The sequence below is a fragment of the Ictidomys tridecemlineatus genome, chromosome 1, assembly GCF_052094955.1.
Source record: "Ictidomys tridecemlineatus isolate mIctTri1 chromosome 1, mIctTri1.hap1, whole genome shotgun sequence".
NCBI lineage: Eukaryota > Metazoa > Chordata > Mammalia > Rodentia > Sciuridae > Ictidomys > Ictidomys tridecemlineatus.
The window spans coordinates 52,596,182-52,613,861 of record NC_135477.1 but is presented as its reverse complement, the minus strand read 5'-3'; the positions used below and the strand labels follow the sequence as shown (position 1 = coordinate 52,613,861).

The 17,680-nt window shown below is 40.5% G+C and overlaps 1 pseudogene; it reads left to right on the top strand.

Moving 5' to 3' along the window:
• The first annotated feature begins 897 nt into the window (after positions 1-897).
• LOC144366936 (protein MIS12 homolog) lies at positions 898-9,273 on the top strand (annotated as a pseudogene).
• The last annotated feature ends 8,407 nt before the right edge of the window (positions 9,274-17,680 follow it).

Below are 17,680 nucleotides of genomic sequence, written 5' to 3'. Positions count from 1 at the left end.
TGTAAAATTTAATATGGAGAATACCTCTATATGTTGACTTGCCTGTTAATTTGCTTCTGAAAGCTTAGAACTAGGTCAGCACAAAGATTCTATAACACATACAACACACACACACACACACACACACATATTCCTGGGCACAGTGGCACACCTGAGTTCAATCCCCAGTACCAAAAAAAGAAAAGATACTTGGTGGAATTCACTATATAGGCCTGGACTTTTATCTGTGGAAAAGTTTTTCATGAAAAAATTGATTTTTTTTTTCTTTTTGATGGGGATTAAGCCTAGGGACAGGATGTCATTACAGAGAAGCACTGTCCAGTTGATATATAATGCCAGTCATGAGTTGCATTTCAGATGTTCTGGCCATCCAGGGTGATGTAATCCAAAAGCTGAAGCATGAGGATAGCAAGTTCAAAGGCAGCCTGGGCAACTTGGTGAGACTCTCAAAAGAAAAAAAAGGACTTGGGAGTAGTTCGGTAATGAAGTGTTCCTGGGTTCAATACCCACCACCCCTCCCCCCCAAAAAATCCATACATACATATATAACATACACAAACATGCATATATGTATGTTTGCATACATGATAAATACCTTATTTTTCCTTTGAGATCAATTTGCCAGGAAAAAAATTTTGGAGTATAACAGCAATGTATAATTCACTGAATATTTAATATTTATTAAAATCCATTATTGGACTGGGGATGTGGCTCAAGCAGTAGCGCGCTCGCCTGGCATGTGTGCGGCCCGGGTTCGATCCTCAGCACCACATACCAACAAAGATGTTGTGTCTGCCAAGAACTAAAAAATATTAAAATTCTCTCTCTCTTTAAAAAAAATAATTAAAAAAATATTTATTTAAAAGATAAATGAGGTCCTGCTCTCATGGAGCAAGTATGCGGAATAACTTCAGGTAAGTGCTATTAAGCAAGGAAAACCAAGTGTTATGGTAGACATTTTGGGGAAGGGTGCTGTTTTAGCTATGGTGATCTAGAAAGGCCTTTGAGAAGGCAGAATATGACACTGAGTTGAGAACTAATGGGGTGAATAAGCAGCCTTATAATTGTGGGCAGAGCATTCCAGGGCATGCAAGGCTAGAACAAGGTTTGGAAAGAATTTGGTGTTTTTATTTATTTATTTATAATTTTATTTGTGGTACGAGGGAATTGAATCCAGGGGTACTTTACTACTGGGCTATAGCTCCAGGACTTTTTATTTCTTTATTTTGAGACACGGTTGCTAAGTTGTTGAAGGCCTCATTAAATTGCTGAGGCTCACCTTGAACTTGAGATCACAAGCTGTTTTTAAACTCCTGCACTAAAATGATTTTCCCAAAAGCTGAAATTATAGGTGCACACTACCACACCCAACTTAAAATTCCAAGTCTTATTTTTGGGGGGGGGGTGCTGGGTTTGAACCCTGGGACTCTTAACCCTAACCTTCACTCCATTTATTTTTAGTTTAATTTTTTGTGGTGTTGGGAATTTAATCTAGACCTGCTTGGAATTTTAAAGAAAACTAAACTATTCTGGCTTTTAAGGGGCAAACCAGAGAATCAGGAAGACAAACTAGGTTTTATTAAGATTAATTCAGCTAGGTGCAGTGGCACACACTTGTAATCACAGTAGCTCAGGAAGCTGAGGAAGGACTATTGCAAATTCAAGGCCAGCCTCAGCAACTTAGTGAGGGCCTAAGCAGCTCAGTGAGACTGTATCTCAAGATTAAAAGGGATGGGGATGTGGCTCAGTGGTTAAGCACCTTTGGGGCAATCCTCAGTACCAAAATAAACAAATAAGAAAGATTAATCCAACCAAGAGTCAAAAGTGGTTTGCACTAGGGTGAGAAAGTAGGGATAGAAGGGGATAAAATCAATGTGGAATCTTGGAAGTGGAAACACGATATGCTAAAGGGTTAAATGCAGAGCATGAGAGGAAAATAATCAAGAACCATATTAAGTTGAAGTCTGCAGGCAAAGCATGTTTCTTTTTTTTTTTTTTTTTAATTTTATTTATTTATTTTTAGTTATCGGTGGGCACAACATCTTTGTATGTGGTGCTGAGGATCGAACCCGGGCCGCACGCATGCCAGGCGAGCGCGCTACCGCTTGAGCCACATCCCCATTCCAAAAGCATGTTTCTATTGGGAACCCGAATTAGAATCAAGAGTTCTATTTAGGTCATGTTTGTTTAGGGTGTTAAGCTTGAGATGAAACAATTGTTATTTAATAACATCCTTTCCTCAGACCTTAAAAGGAAATCAAGGAGGATCAAGAAGAAGCAAAAACAGGAGGGAGGTTTCTTGAAGACAGTGATGGGCACTGCACCTCAGCTACCTTCATCTCAACTGTCTTCAGAACTTATTCTAGAACAACGCCTCTTGTTATGAACCTTTCTTGATATAGCAACTTTCCTACTAACCTTATTCAACTTCATTTATGTATTTATTCCTTTATATAACAACTCCTTATTGAACTCTTTCTGTGTGCTAAGCTTTGAGAATATGATCACTAAGACAGAGTCTTAAATCTTAATTTTTCTTACTGATGCTCTTATTCAACTTGATTTCAAAAGATAACATTCAAGTATAACAGGCAGTGATCTTAAAACCAGTCTTTATTCCAGTAGCCATCACGTACTCTGCTATTTGTCATTTGCTGTCTGTAATGACTTTTCATATTTTTAAGACTTTATCTTGAGGCTGGGGTTGTGGCTCAGTGGTAGAGCGCTCACCTAGCACATTCGAGGCCCTGGGTTTGATCCTCATCACCACATAAAAACAAATAAATAAATAAATAAAGGTATTGTGTCTAACTACAACTAAAACCTAAATATTTTTTGAAAGAAGACTTTGTCTTTATCAGTAGAAAATCTCACTGTCTGCTCTCTAGTCCTACCCTCTGTTCACATAGCCTGTTCCCTAAACATTGCTTGCCTGATCATGGCTCCCGAAAAGAGCCGCCTTCTGAGATTTTGCTGCTTCTCAAGATGAGTACTTCTCAAACCTTTCAGTCCTAAGGCTCCTTTGCACTTAACGTGATAGAAAGACACCAAAGAGCTTTTGTTTATGTGGGTTATATATTTCTATATGTACCCTATTTGAAATTTAAATTGAATTTTAACAATGATAAAATGATAATAAACCCACTACATTTAAACATGACCTTTAATGAAAATCATTATTTTCCAAAACAAGAAACAGCGGTGAGTGGTATATTTGTATTTTGGCTTAACAGCATGACTTGTGATTTAACATGCCTTTGGAAAATTCCATAGTACCTTTATAAGAGAATGAGAGTGAAAAAGGTAATATCTTTTTATCATGAAAATAATAAAATAATTCCATGAGACTCCTTTCTCCCCATGGTTGCCCCAAGGTTCCCTGAAACACACTTTGAGAACTGTTAAGTAGACTATTTCATGTCTGGAATGGCAGAGCGGATGATGTTGAAAGTTGGCTTAGGGAACTAATGTGACAACAGAGGCTGAATCTTCCCATTTCTTAGTACACATTGGCTTTGGTTGAGTCTGAAGTCATGGCAATATTACATTTTTAATCATTATTTTGCCATAGAATATATTGGATTTCTTGGCAGTGCTGGATTCTTTAACAAAAACTGCTTTATCTGCCTGAACTCTGCCGAAAACTATGTTTCAATGTTGTTTGTTACTGTGAAGTTGCTGAAATGTAATTAGGGACCCCCTCTCACTTAAACGATTGGCTCATGATTTTGTGTGAAGTTTGCAAAATCTTACATGAAATACTTGTGCTCAGAACACTTACTTCTAAGTGCTGGCAACATGGTAGAGTTTGGGCCACAGTTACTGACTATCAGAGCCACAAATTTACTTCAAATAACCTTTTGTTCCTCTTTCCATCACCCCATAAACCAATTATCAAGACAAAGACTGAGCTAATGAAATGCTTCTTTGCCACAAACTTTTTTGCAATATCCTGCTAAATTTAGACAATTAATAGCTAAAGACATTCTTCATTTGTTTACTACATCCACTCCTTCATTCACTTACTCAATAATATATATTGAATGCCTATTACCAGAAGACTGCATATTACCTGTCAATCCTGCAATTGCCTGGGGAAAATGCTGAAATTTATATATAAATCTGAAGATCTTCCACATGGCATATTTGGAATATCCTAGTTCTTAACAGATTATGGCTAGGTGTGGAGGCCCAGACCTGTAATCCTAGCAACTAAGGCAGGAAGATTGCAAATTTGAGGCCAGGCTTAACAATTTAGCAAGGCCCTAAGCAACTTAGTGAAACCCTGTCTCAAAATAAATAAATAAAAAGGACTGAGATGTGAATCAGTGGTTAAGCGCCACTGAGTTCAATCCCTGGCACCAAAAATGAACGTGTAGCTCAGAGTGCGTGCCTTGCATTCATGAGGCCCTGCCTTGGTTCAATTATTAGCGCTGCAAGAAAAATTTTAAATAAACAAAATGCCACTCTCAGTTCTTTGCTGCTGTTTGGGGATGGGGCACACTGAGTGGAGCAGAGACTTTTCCTTTTAGAATTCCTTGAGGAAAGTAGTTGAAATCTCCTAAAACAGCAGGGATTTCTGGGTTATCTCTATTTTGCTCATCTCTATTCAGATCCCATCTGAGCCCATTCTGTCAGTTTCTCCCTGAGTCATGTGACAGGAAGGGCTTCGTAAGGACGTGCATTTTTTGCCAGGCATGGTGGCACACACCATGTGGGAATCCACTTGTAATCCCAGTGACCAGGAAAGCTGAGACAGGAGGGTCATAAATTCAAGGCCTGCCTCAGCAACTTAGTGAGGCCCTAAGCAACTTAGCAAGACCCTGTATCAAATTAAAAAACAATAAAGACTGGGGATATGGCTCAGTGATAAAGCACCCCTGGGTTCAATCCCCAGTGCCAAAAAAAAAAAAAGAAAGAAAGAAAGAAAGAATGTCTTTTACAAAATTAAGTTGTAGTTCTATCAAGTTAGTTTAAATAGAAAGTGAGAAGGGATAGCTACATCTCAGGTAAACTTGCTGACAAGCCATTAAGCCAAAGAGAAGCAATAATAAGGGAATATTAATAAAAAATTGTCCAAACTAATTATAATACCAATGTAGAGATATATATATTTTTAAAAGTTTCCCCATTTTGTTTTTTAAGTAGCTGTTGCAATGTTTCTAACTTATGCCATAGTCACCTTCAATGAATATCTGTTTTTTGATTATCATTATCAGTTACAAATCATGAGTTATAAAGTCAGAAAAATATGGTATGGCCATAATGATACTTTCTAACAGAGTGTTATAAAATTAAATTGCTGGTTCTAGCTGTATGTGGCATTGGCTGTATATATGGATACGTTCATATTATAATAAACAAATGGGCCTTTTGGTCATTTTGAAAGCCAGAGAAATGTAATAATCTCTTTGAGAAAAATTAATTGGAACCCATTATATCCATTTCTTTTCTTTCTTTTTTTAATTGATTTTTTTTTTTTTTTTTTTTGGTGTGTGTGTGTGTTTAACTAGGACTGAACCCAACTAAGCTACAGCCCCAGCCCTTTTTACTTGGGTCTCTCAAAGTTGTTAAGACTAGCCTCAAATTTATAATCCTCCTACCTCGGCCTCCCAAGTCCCTAGGATTACAGGTGTGTGTCACCTGTTGTTTTTATTATTACTTTTGATCATGATGATTGAATGGGTTTTGTTTTGTTCATTTGTTTTATTTTGTTTTCAGTGGTAGGGATAGAATCCAGGTCCTTGGGCTTTATGTGGTCTACCACTGAGCTGCACCCCCAACCCCCTATTATTAGTTTTTGAAATAAAAAACTTAGGGTGGGGAAAAAAATTTCAGGAAAATAACCAGGAACCATGAGTCAAGAAGAAATCCCAGAAAATTTACAGCTGTCATAAACTCTCCCTCGCGGAACCCGTAGAATCCAACGGGTTCATTTGAAATCCATTTGAAGCTCCTCGTCTCGTTCTCAGGAAGGTCATGACCCACTATTCATTTTTTGAATCTATAGGAAATGACAAAAAGGCCGTACATATTTTCTACGTGAATGGGTTCAAAATACAGTTCATAAACCTGAGGACATGCTGGGTGACAGCGAACTGCTGAATGTGACAGGATCAGCAGAGCCACACACCAGTTCTATCAGCACAGAGCTCTTTCCCCACTTCCTTCTGAATTATCACCCTCATTTTTTCTCCACTGGTTATCTTAATCACTTTGTCTTTCCTGCTACCACCCTAAGTCAGGTTTTGTTATCAGAAGATTCATCACCTTCTGTAATCGGATGTAATCTCACTTATATCGATGAATTTTACACTCTTTTTTTTTAATGCTTATTTTTTAGTTTTAGGTAGACACAATGTATTTTTCATTTATGTGGTGCTGAGGATCAAACCCAGCACCCCACGCATGCTAGGCGAGCATCCTACCACTGAGTCCCAGCCCCAGCTTGAATTTTACACTCTCAACGTTCACCCAAAGGCTTGGATACTAAGAAAATGGTACCATCATGTAAAAAAATTCAACGATAAAAAACAAATAATCTTGTCCACTCTGTAGGTGGCACTATATTAAGAACACACTGCCCTTTTGCATTTAGGAGTTTTGCACTCTGCTTAATAATTAATCCTTCATCTGTTTTTTTTTCTTCCCTTTCTTTCTTTCTGTATGCAGAAGCCATAAAATCTAATTACATTCTACTTATACATAAAAGATTCCCAAGCTTTTTTGGGGAAAAAAAAAATAGTTCAGTTTTCATTCATTGAGGATGAGCCAGAGTGCACCAAGTTGTAAAAAAAAGTTAAGTCATTCAAGCTGGAATATTGAGGAACCCGCAGTGTTGCCCCTACTTGGCAGCTTGTGGTCCCCTAAAGGAGGTGGTGGGAAGCCTGTATGTGGTCGACTTTATCGCCACCATGGTCACTACAAGTTTTCATAATTGAGGACAGCAAAGTAACTAAGATGTCAGTGGATCCAGGGACTATGGGGCCTAGTTCTTTGGCTTCACACCATAAAGTTGCATGTTTAGGATCTACGTTGCATTTCAAGACTGCCTGTTTGAAGTGATGCAGGCTCTTGAACAGGTTATTCTGAAGAAACTGGAGGGAATCCCAGGCTGTGAGATGAGTCCAGTCCAGCCAGATTTGTAAATGCACAGAGAAATTTCTTTGCTTCATCAAAGGACATTTTCATAACCTTTTTGGTAAAACGGAACAGTTGTTTTCACAGTTTGATTGTGTGTATTCCCCCAAATATCTTGCTTCCTAAAGATAAATGTCAGTAGGTGCATCATTATAATGAAGAAGAATTCCAGCTTCTCCAGAAAGAAATTGAAAAGTTACAAGAGAAGTATAAGACAAAATTAAGTACTAAGCAGGCAGAATTAGAAGAGCAAAAAATTGTTCAAGCCAAACTCAAATTAGACCTGGACTTAGTTGAAAATGTTGAGCTTGAAAATGTTGAGAGAGGGCTGGGGATGTGGCTCAAGTGGTAGCGCGCTTGCCTGGCATGCGTGCGGCCCGGGTTCGATCCTCAGCACCACATACAAACAAAGATGTTGTGTCCACCGAGAACTGAAAAATAAATATTAAAAAAAATTCTCTCTCTCTCTCTCCTCTCTCACTCTCTCTTTAAAAAAAAAAAAAAAAAAAAGAAAATGTTGAGAGAGATCATAGGACAGTAATTTTAGGGGAAGTTTGAGGTCCCGGGTCCAGAACTCTAGGAAACTCCAGAACATTAGAGACAATGTGGAAAAGGAAAGCAAAAGACTGAAAATATCTTAATTTCTCAATAGTTATAAGCAAAGAGCCTGGGCTGGGGCTGTAGCTCAGTGGTAGAGGCCCTTGTTTGATCCTCAGCACCACATAAAAATAAATAAATAAATGAATTAAAGGTATTGCATCCATCTACAGCTAAAAATATTAATAAAAAATTAAAAACAGAAACAAAGAATTGGGCTGGGGTATACCTCAGTGGCAAAGTGCTTATCTCAAATATGAGAACCCCTGGTTTCAATCGCCAGTTCCAAAAAGGAAAAGTCAAACAGGCACGGTGGCACTCGCCTGAAATCCCAGCAACTCGGGAGGCTGAGGCAGGAGGATTGTGAGTTCAAAGCCAGCCTCAGCAATGAAGAGGCACTAAGCAACTCAGTGAGATCCTGTTTCTAAATAAAACTACAAAATAGGGCTGGGGATGAGGCTCAGTGTTTGAATGCCCCTGAGTTCAATCTCCAGTACTCACCCCCCCAAAAATTAAAAAACCCACAAAGAGCCTTTAAGGAAATGAGTTTTCTTTGTTCACTTTCTTAAGTTCCCCATCTGTTTCCCATCTTTTTTGGTTCACTCTTCAGAAGTATCTTTGTACTACCTTGAACAAGTTTGTGAAGCATCTGTTCATTAGAAACTTCTACTTAGTGGAAAAGAATTCTTTTTTAAAAAAATTTATTTATTTATTTAGTTTTAGGTGGACACAGTATCTTCATTTCACATTTATGTGGTGCTGAGAATCGAACCTAGTGCCTCACAGAGGCTAGGCAAGAGCGCTACCACTTGAGCCACATCCCCAGCCTTGGAAAGGGATTCTTGACTCAGTAATGGCTCATTTGGGGACATGATTAAAGAAGCGAAGCTACACCCCAAAGTATTTTTTTAAAGTTGCACCTGGATTATGAGCTCTTTGTGATCCTGATCCTTTTGGCTTATTCTTTGGATGATACCAGATGAGAAAAGGGTTCAATATGCAGCATCTTTAGTAACCCATCATCACGCGGTGCCAGCAGAGACTGCTTGCTCTTGCCCAGTAACTTTCCTTTACCTGCAGACGTTTATAACTGATTTAAAAAGCAAGTGGCAAAAAAGATATCTTTGATCTTTGGTGAAGAAGAAAGAAGTTTTTTGTTTTGTTTTGCTTTTTCCAAAATTTTTTCCATGAGCAAGGCCCTGGTGATATTAAGCCATTGACTACCTTAAAGTCCCGCAGAAGGTGACCTTGGACACAAAGGAAGCAGATCCCAGTGGAATAGAAAAGGAAGCATGGGGGGCTGGGGATGTGGCTCAAGCGGTAGCGCGCTCGCCTAGCATGCGTGCGGCCCGGGTTCGATCCTCAGCAGCACCACATACCAACAAAGATGTTGTGTCCGCCGAGAACTGAGAAAAAATAAATAAATGTTAAAATTCTCTCTCTCTCTCTCTGTCCCCCTCTCTCTCTCAAAAAAAAAAAAAAAAAAATGTTTCTCTTTAAAAAAAAAAAAAAAAAAAAAAAAAAAAAAAAAGAAAAGGAAGCATGGGACATAACCAACAATGAGGTTGACATTTACTCACTCAGATTTTATACCAACATTGTTCATAGTAAAGTTAGTTTGGAGTCTGTCTTATGCCCAACAATTTTTTTTTAATATTTATTTTTTAGTTATAGGTAGACACAGTAACTTTATTTTATTTTATGTGGTACTGAGGATGGAACCCAGTGCCTCACACATACCAGGCGAGCACTCTGCCTCTGAGCCACAACCCTAGCCCTTATACCTAACATTTAATTAACTTATTTATTCACAGTGATCTGAGGGTACTAAGTGTCAAATTTTATATTTCTCCCCTTCCCTCAAGATCACCTGAGAGAAGGGAAGAAATGTTATAATGGTTGATCTTAAGGTATTACTTGCCTTTTATGTCTTCCTAAAGAACAGGATTTGTAGTTTCTTCTTCTTGTATATATAGAAGGAGTTACTTATTTGCAACTAAGTCGGGCATGGTAGCAATCGCCTGTAATCCCAGTGACTCTGGAGGGATTTCAAGTTCAAAGCTAGCCCCAGCAACTTAGCGAGGCCCTAAGCAACTCATTGAAATTCTTTCTCCAAGTAAAATATAAAAAGAAGGTGGGGATGTGGCTCAGTGGTTAAGGGCCTCTGGGTTCAATTCCTGGTGCAAAAAATATAAACTAAATATTCATAGGTTTTGAAAACTTATGATCATTATCAAGTCTTATTTCTAGTCCTGTACATTAAGTTTATATGTTCTTAAAAAAAAAAGTTAAGTAATTCCACAGGCCTTCTTTTTGCCACTTCTTTTTTCTTTCTTTTTTTAAACATGGACACAATATCTTTATTTTGTTCATCTATTTTTTTTTTTAATGTGGTGCTGAGGATCGAACCCTTATTTGATCGAGGCAAGTGCTTTGCCACTGAGCCACAATCCCAGCCCCCATTGCCTTCTTTAAAAAAAAAAAAAATATATATATATATATATATATATATATATATATATATATATATATATTTAGTAGATTTAGTAGTAGATGAACACAATACCTTTATTTATTTATTTTTATGTGGTGCTGAGGATCAAACCCAGGGTCTCACATGTGCTAGGCAAGGGCTCTGCCGCTGAGCTACAGCCCCAGCCCCTCTTTTGCCTTCTTAATTAAAAAATATACATCTTATTGCCAGAGGTGGTGGAGTGCGCCTATAATCCAAGCAACTCTGCAGGCTGAGGTAGGAGGATTACAAGTTGCCTCAGTAACTTAGACCCTCAATAATTTAGCAAGACCCTGTCTCAAATTTTTAAAAAGTTAAAAAAAAAAAAAAGAAGAAGAAGAAGAAGGGCTAGAGATGTAGCTTAGTGGTAAACACCCCGGGTTCAATCCCCAGTACCCCACCACCCCCATATATATATATATATGTCGGGAGCTCCCTGGATGAACCCCTTTAAGTCGAGACGCTGGGGGCTCTGAACAGTTACATTTCCTAGTGACTTGGGCGTTGTCCCAGCTGGATAGCAAGGCATGGCTATGGTGCATTGGTCGCCCTCGAAGTTGAGTTACACTCACCCATTCCTTTGTTGTCCTACCCCTTTGCCCTTTTTGGGATGGAACGTTCTATGGAAGCTCCCCTTGTGTGTCCCCTATATAAGAATAAAGAATTCCAGTGGCTCACTCTCTTTCCATAGACCCCCCTTTTTTTTTTAAAGAGAGAGTGAGAGAGGGGAGAGAGAGAGAGAGAGAGAGAGTTTTTAATATTTATTTTTTAGTTCTCGGCGGACACAACATCTTTGTTGGTATGTGGTGCTGAGGATCGAACCCGGGCCGCACGCATGCCAGGCGAGCGCGCTACCGCTTGAGCCAGATCCCCAGCCCTCCATAGACCCTTAAGGTCGCAGAGTCGTCTCCGGATTATTGAAAAGGTACTTCTGTGTGGTTGGGTGCTTTCTTTGTCTTTTTCTTAAGTTATTGGAATAGTCAGATTTTGTGAACCCAGCATTAGGTCGCCTGCGAGGCTAATTGGCAATACATATATATCTTATCACATGAATTCTACTGGGCATGTATATTAAAAATAGAGAGTACATGTGGAATGTTCTGACTTGAAATATGGTTATACATTTTATTCATTTATTTATTTTTGTGATACTGGGGATTGAACTAAGGGGTGCTTTACCACTGAACTACATCCCCATTCCCTTTTAGTATTTTTATTTCAAGATGGCCTCACTAAGTTGCTTAGGGCTTTGTTAAGTTGCTGAGGCTGGCCTTGAACTTTCAATCCTCCTGTCTCAGCCTCCAGAATTGTTGGGATTACAGTTGTGCACTACTCTTCATGGCTGGCTATGACGCTTTTTTTTTTTTTTTTGTGTGTGTGTGTGTGTGTAGTGCTAGGGATCAAACCCAGGTCCTTGCCCATGCCAGGGCAAGGTGATTAGAGAATCAAGCAGTCACCCTCCAGAGCACCAGATAATAAGGTCACTTGAGAGGCCTGGATGACTCTTGTTCAACAGAGATGGTGTAAACTGCACAGACAGAGAAAGCAAACAGGCTTTACATCTGAGCCCCAAACTCAAGTACTTATTGCTAATGAAACTGCTTCAACATGGCAATTCTGTTCCAGGCTTGGCAGCAGAGATTCGTTTATGTAATTACTTAAAGACAACTAATGATGACTGAATAATGGGAATAATCATGTTTAAGACCATATTTTTAGCAATAGGTTTTATTAGCACAAGCAATAAGGTATTATTTCCTAGAGTCAAGTCCCAGGACTGAATGTATCAGAATTATTTAGAGATACATCCTTAAATGCAGATTTCCTGTCTCTCACCCAGACCTAATAAGAAACTCTGGGGATGGGGATCTTAGAATCTGCATTTTAACAGAACCCTACATGTTTTTTTTTTGGGGGGGGGGGAGAGTACTTGGGATTGAACTCAGGGACACTCAACCACTGAGCCACATCCCCAGCCCTTTTGTGTGTTTTATTTAGAGACAGGGTCTCACTGAGTTGCTTAGGGCCTCACTAAATTGTGGAGGTTGGCTTTGAACTTTCGAACCTCCTGCTTCAGCCTCCCAGCCTCTGAGATAACAGCCATGCACCACCAAGCCTGACCCGTATGATTCTTTTTTTTTTAAACTTTTTTTTTAAAACTTTTTTTTTTTGAGAGAGAGAGAGAGAGAGAGAGAGAGAGAGAGAGAATTTTATTATTTATTCCTTAGTTTTCGGTGGACACAACATCTTTATTTGTATGTGGTGCTGAGGATTGAACCCAGGCCACACGCATGCCAGGCGAGCGTGCTACTGCTTGAACCACATCCCCAGCCCACGGTATGATTCTCATATACCTCTCAATGCTAGAATCCCTGCTCTTGGAGTTAAGAAGCTAGAGGCTGAGTGTATTGGGGCACTTTTATAGGAACAGGCATCCTGAACCAGAAAGTTATTCTGTGCCTTTGGTTCTCAAGGGGACCCCAGCCTGGAGACAGAGAGACAGAATGAACTTTCCTGGGAGCTTCAGGTCTCCCCTTTCTGGTGCTCCCTTCTCCTCTTACTGGGAGGAGCATTCTGCAGGGCTCCCACCTGGCACTGAGTTTGGTAACCACAGCTCTGAGCATCCTGGGGAGGTCTCCTGGGTGAAAGTAGACACTCTCTAATAACTCCCGGGGAACACTCACGGGAGGCAGGGAAAGGGAAAGAGGTCATTTGCTTAGGAACACGGAATAAGCAAGCAGCAATTCTTCGGGGATTTGAATGGAAATACCCAAACGGCTGCCCATGGTGTGGGCTCAGCTACTTACTCGCAGGATATAGTCAGGACCATTTCTCAGAACCTTTGGAGTAGAACAGATACTCTGGAACCCCCCAACTTCCACATCTCAAGAGGGCTGCGTTCTGATGACCTCTGGCTAACAGGAAAACAGAGTCCCTGCAATCTTTCCTCCAGTAGCAGACAGAGCCTCTGGTCCCTGGGGAAATCCCAAATGGAGCTGGGAGCAGTGGCCCACGCCTGTCATCCCAGCAGCTTGGGAGGCTGAAGCAGAAGGATCGTGAGTTCAAAGCCAGCCTCAACAAAAGCAAGGCACTAAGCAACTCAGTGAGACCCTGTCTCTAAGTAAAATGTAAAGTAGGGCTGGGGATGGGGCTCAGTGGTTGAGTGCCCCTGAGTGCAATCCCTGGTACGGGAAAAAAAAAAAGATAAGGGATGTGCTGCAGTGGTAAAGCACCCCTGGATTTGGTCCTCAGTACCAAAAAAAAAAAAAAAAAAAAAGGAAAAAAAGTTATTTTATTCTAAATAATATTAATTATCAATTTAAGAAATACCCTTGATTTAAAAAATTAGTTTCAATGAGTTTAAAATGAAAAGTTTAACAGTCCCTAGTGGTATCCTTCCCTACTCCTCTCAACCTCTCCCAGGAAGGAACCTGTTTAACTGTCTTCTAGTGGTTACCCAGATATGATGTAATAATGTTCTCAAATCACTATTTTTTTGACTTATCAATGTGAAACATTATCTGTGACTGAGGATGTAGGTCAGTGGTGGAGTGCTTGCCTCGCATATACAAGGCCCTAGTTTTAATCCTCGATACCACAGAAGAAAGAAAAAACAAAACTTTTGAGATAAAGGATATAGTTCATGTCCAGATCTCCCACTTCTCCTCCCTTTTCTTACTAGATATTCCAGTACAGTTTAACACTTTTTCTGGGGGAGAGGGATACAGGGGATTGAACTCAGGGGAACTTAACCACTGACCATCCCCAGTCCTATTTTGTACTTATTTAGAGACAGGGTCTCACTGAGGTGCTTAGGGCCTTGCTTTTGCTGAGGCTGCTTATGAACTCATGATCCTCCTACCTCAGCCTCCTGAGCTGCTGGGATTACAAGTGTGCGCCACCATGCCTGACTCTAGTTTAACACTTTTTGATTAAAGTAGATATGTTTTATATGTCATGTATATATGTGTATGATTCCATTTCTTTTCTTTTCTTTCTTTCTTTTTTTTTTTTTTTTTGGTAGGGGGGATTGAACCCAGGGCCTTCATGCATGTGAGACAAGCACTCTACCAACTGAGTTATACCCCCAGCCCATGCTTGACCATCCATGAAAATAAGGATAAAAGTACCCCTGCCCTTCCCTTTTAACTCTTTTCTGAGCTGGGTGGTGGCACAAACCTGTAATCCCAGTGGTTCAGGAGGCTGAGGCAGGAGGATTAAGAATTCAAAGCCAACCTGAATAATTTAGTGAGGCCCTAAGCAACTTAGTGAGACCTGTCTCAAAAAAAAAAAAAATTTTTTTTTCTTTTCTTTATCAACCTTGCAAATCATCTGTATTTTCATTTACACATTGTCAGGGGTTGATAATTATGTGTTCTATAACATAGTCATAATTAAGTTCTGCTATCTCTGCCTATAAGGGAGATTCTAAGTTATCAGTAAACAGTAGCTACATTATAATGATTGTACAAATGTTGCCCACTGCAGAATCAATTAAAATGTGCTGACTGTATTGCTTTTCTGTACAAACTTGTGTTCTTCCTGGAGTTCCCACTGTCTTTCTTTTTGCTTCAGTGTTTGCTCTTGACATAGTCTGACTGTCAGGCTCACCATCACCATCACCTCCCGGAAGACCTCCCTCCAGGACCCTTTCTTCTTCCGGTCTGGACTGATTGTTCTCTGGGCCCATGTTCAGCTCTAACCCTGGGACTTCCTGTCGCTGTTCTTCTAGAGTGTAACCATTATTTCTTTGATCCTATATCTCTTTTTCTTGATTCAGTAAAAATCTAATTCGTCAGGTGTGGTGCTGCATACCTGTATACAATCCCATCTACTCCAGAGGCTGGGGCAGGAGGATTGCAAGTTTGAGGTCAGCCTAGGCAATTTAGTGAGACCCTGCCCTAAAAAATAAAAAGTGCTGTGGATGTAGCTCAGTGGTAAAGTGGAGAGGACTTGTCTACATGTCCAAGGCCCTGGGTTCAACCCCAGTACTGAAAAAAAAAAAAAAAAAGCCTGAAAATATTATGTGCTTGTTGTAATGCTTCAAGCCCAGGGATATATGAAAATCTGCCCTCTTCTTCTCTAACTAGCACCCCTGAAGTAACCAATGTTAGTGGCGTGGCCAGAGCTCTTCCTACCATACACATATACATTCAAACATATAAACACGTACATAGACTCTTTTTTGTTATTCTTTAAAAAAATGGAATCAAACAATACATCTCACTCTGCAACTTACTTCCCCACTTAGTAATTTAGCACAAACCTTTCTCCAGCTCAATACAGATGGATGGAATTTTTAAGTAAGTTGCTTAGATTCCCTAGGTTGGCTACAGCCTATTTATTCAACTATTTCCTATGATGAACATTCAGTTATTATCAGTTTTTATGTCATTTCAGACAGTGTGTGCAGGCCATGGCCCAAGGGCATCAGACTACATGTCCTCATACTTCTTCCCTCAAACTTTATTTATTTATTTTTTGGTGGGGTGCACACATGGTAGGCAAGCACTCTACTACGAAGATCATCCCCACCCTCTTCTATCAGGCTAAGAATGGACATTTTTAAAGTCAGTATTTTAACAAAGTCATCTTTTCTTTTTTTTCTTTCTTTCTTTTTCTTTCTTTCTTTTTTTTTGGTACCAGGGACTGAACTCAGGAACACTCGACCACTGAGCCACATCCCCAGCCTTATTTTGTATTTTATTTAGAGACAGGGTCTCACTGAGTTGCTCAGGGCCTCACTTTTGCTGAGGCTGGCTTTGAACTCATGATCCTCCTGTCTCAGCCTCCCAAGCCACTGGGATTACAGGCACCTGGAGATTCTTTCTTGATTTTAAATTTTATTTCAGGTATTTTAGGGCAGTGTCAATAGCTGGAAACTATTAGACAATGACAATCTAGGAACTACACAGACTTTGGAAGGTAAATCTTTTATTCCCCCCCCCCAAGTGATGGGGATGGAACCCAGGATCTCACACATGCTAGATGAGTGCTCTACTACTGAACTACATCCACAGTCATTTTAAAATTTTTTATCTAAACAGGTCTTGCTAAATTTCCTAGGTTGGACTGGAAGTTTTTATCGTCCTTCCTGCTTCTCCCCGTGGCTGGGATTACCACCTGGACTGTTAATTCTTAGGGAATTTCTTCTCTCACAGGTGGTTTTGCTACAACTATCCTTTTTTGGATGGAACCTTGTCGTGTCACATGAACTCTCTGTTGGAGGCCTTTCTGCAAGACTTTCTTGGATGGCTGCATCAAATGACCCTGATCCTTCCTTCAGATTGTCAAAAAAATCATTGATAGAATCCAGGCTCCCTCCGCATTAGCATCACTGCCCTCAGGGTGGCGCTCAAGAGTGACTCCAGCTCATCAGGAGCCAGAGGAGGGCAGAGGCTGGGTTTGCTCCCAGGAGGCCTTGGTGGGACATGTGGGCCCCTGACTTGAAGGATGGCTCAGCTGCCATTGACACATGCGTGGGATTACAGAGGTCTGGGTCCCCTTCAAGCTCCCCGGCCAGAGCCCCACATAGACCTGACCCATCTTGCTAAGTTTCCTAGGGCCTCCCTAAGTTGCTGAGACTGGCCTCCACCTTGCCATCCTCCTGCCTTGTCTCCTGAGTCGCTGGGGTCACAGGCTTTCACCACGCGGCTCTGCCCTGCAACAGCTCCATGAAGCACCTATCAGGAGGCCCGGGCCCAAACTAGTAGGTCACTGCGCCTAAACTAGTAGGTGACTGAATTGGTTAGCCAGCTTGGCTAGGCTATGGTGCCAGGTTTGGGGCAAACATCGTTCTGGATGTTTCTGTGAAGGTATTTTGGGAAAGAGAATAATTTTAAAATCTGCTTTGAGTAAAGCAGATTATGTTCCAAAATGCTGTGGCCCTTGTCCAATAAGTTGAAAGCCGGACAAGAAAGCCACCTTTGATGGATGTGGTGCCCCACTCTGCATAGGAAGGAGTCTTGTCTCCAGACTGCTGCTTTGGAACTCAAGACTGCAGTTTTAACTCCTGCTAGGATTCGCAGCCTCTCAGACTGCCCTGAAAATTTCAGACTTGCCAGCCCCACCCTGTCATAAGCCATTTCCTTAAAATTAAAGTCGTCCATCACTTAAAGATGGAGATAGATTCTGAGAAACCTGTTAGGTGATTTCTTTTTATTTTGGTGGGGGGACAGGGATACTGGGAATTGAACCAAGGGGTGCTCTTCTACTGAACCGCATCTCCAGCCCTTTTTAAAAACTTTTGTTTTGAGATAGGGTCTCACTCAGTTGCCAAGGTTTGGCCTTGAATTTGCAATCCTCCTGCCTCAGCCTACTGAGCCACTGGATGACAGGTGGGTGCCACCACACCTGGTTAGTTAGGTGATTTTGCCATTGTGCTGACATCATAGAGTGAACTTACCAAGACCTAAATGGTATAGGTCCATC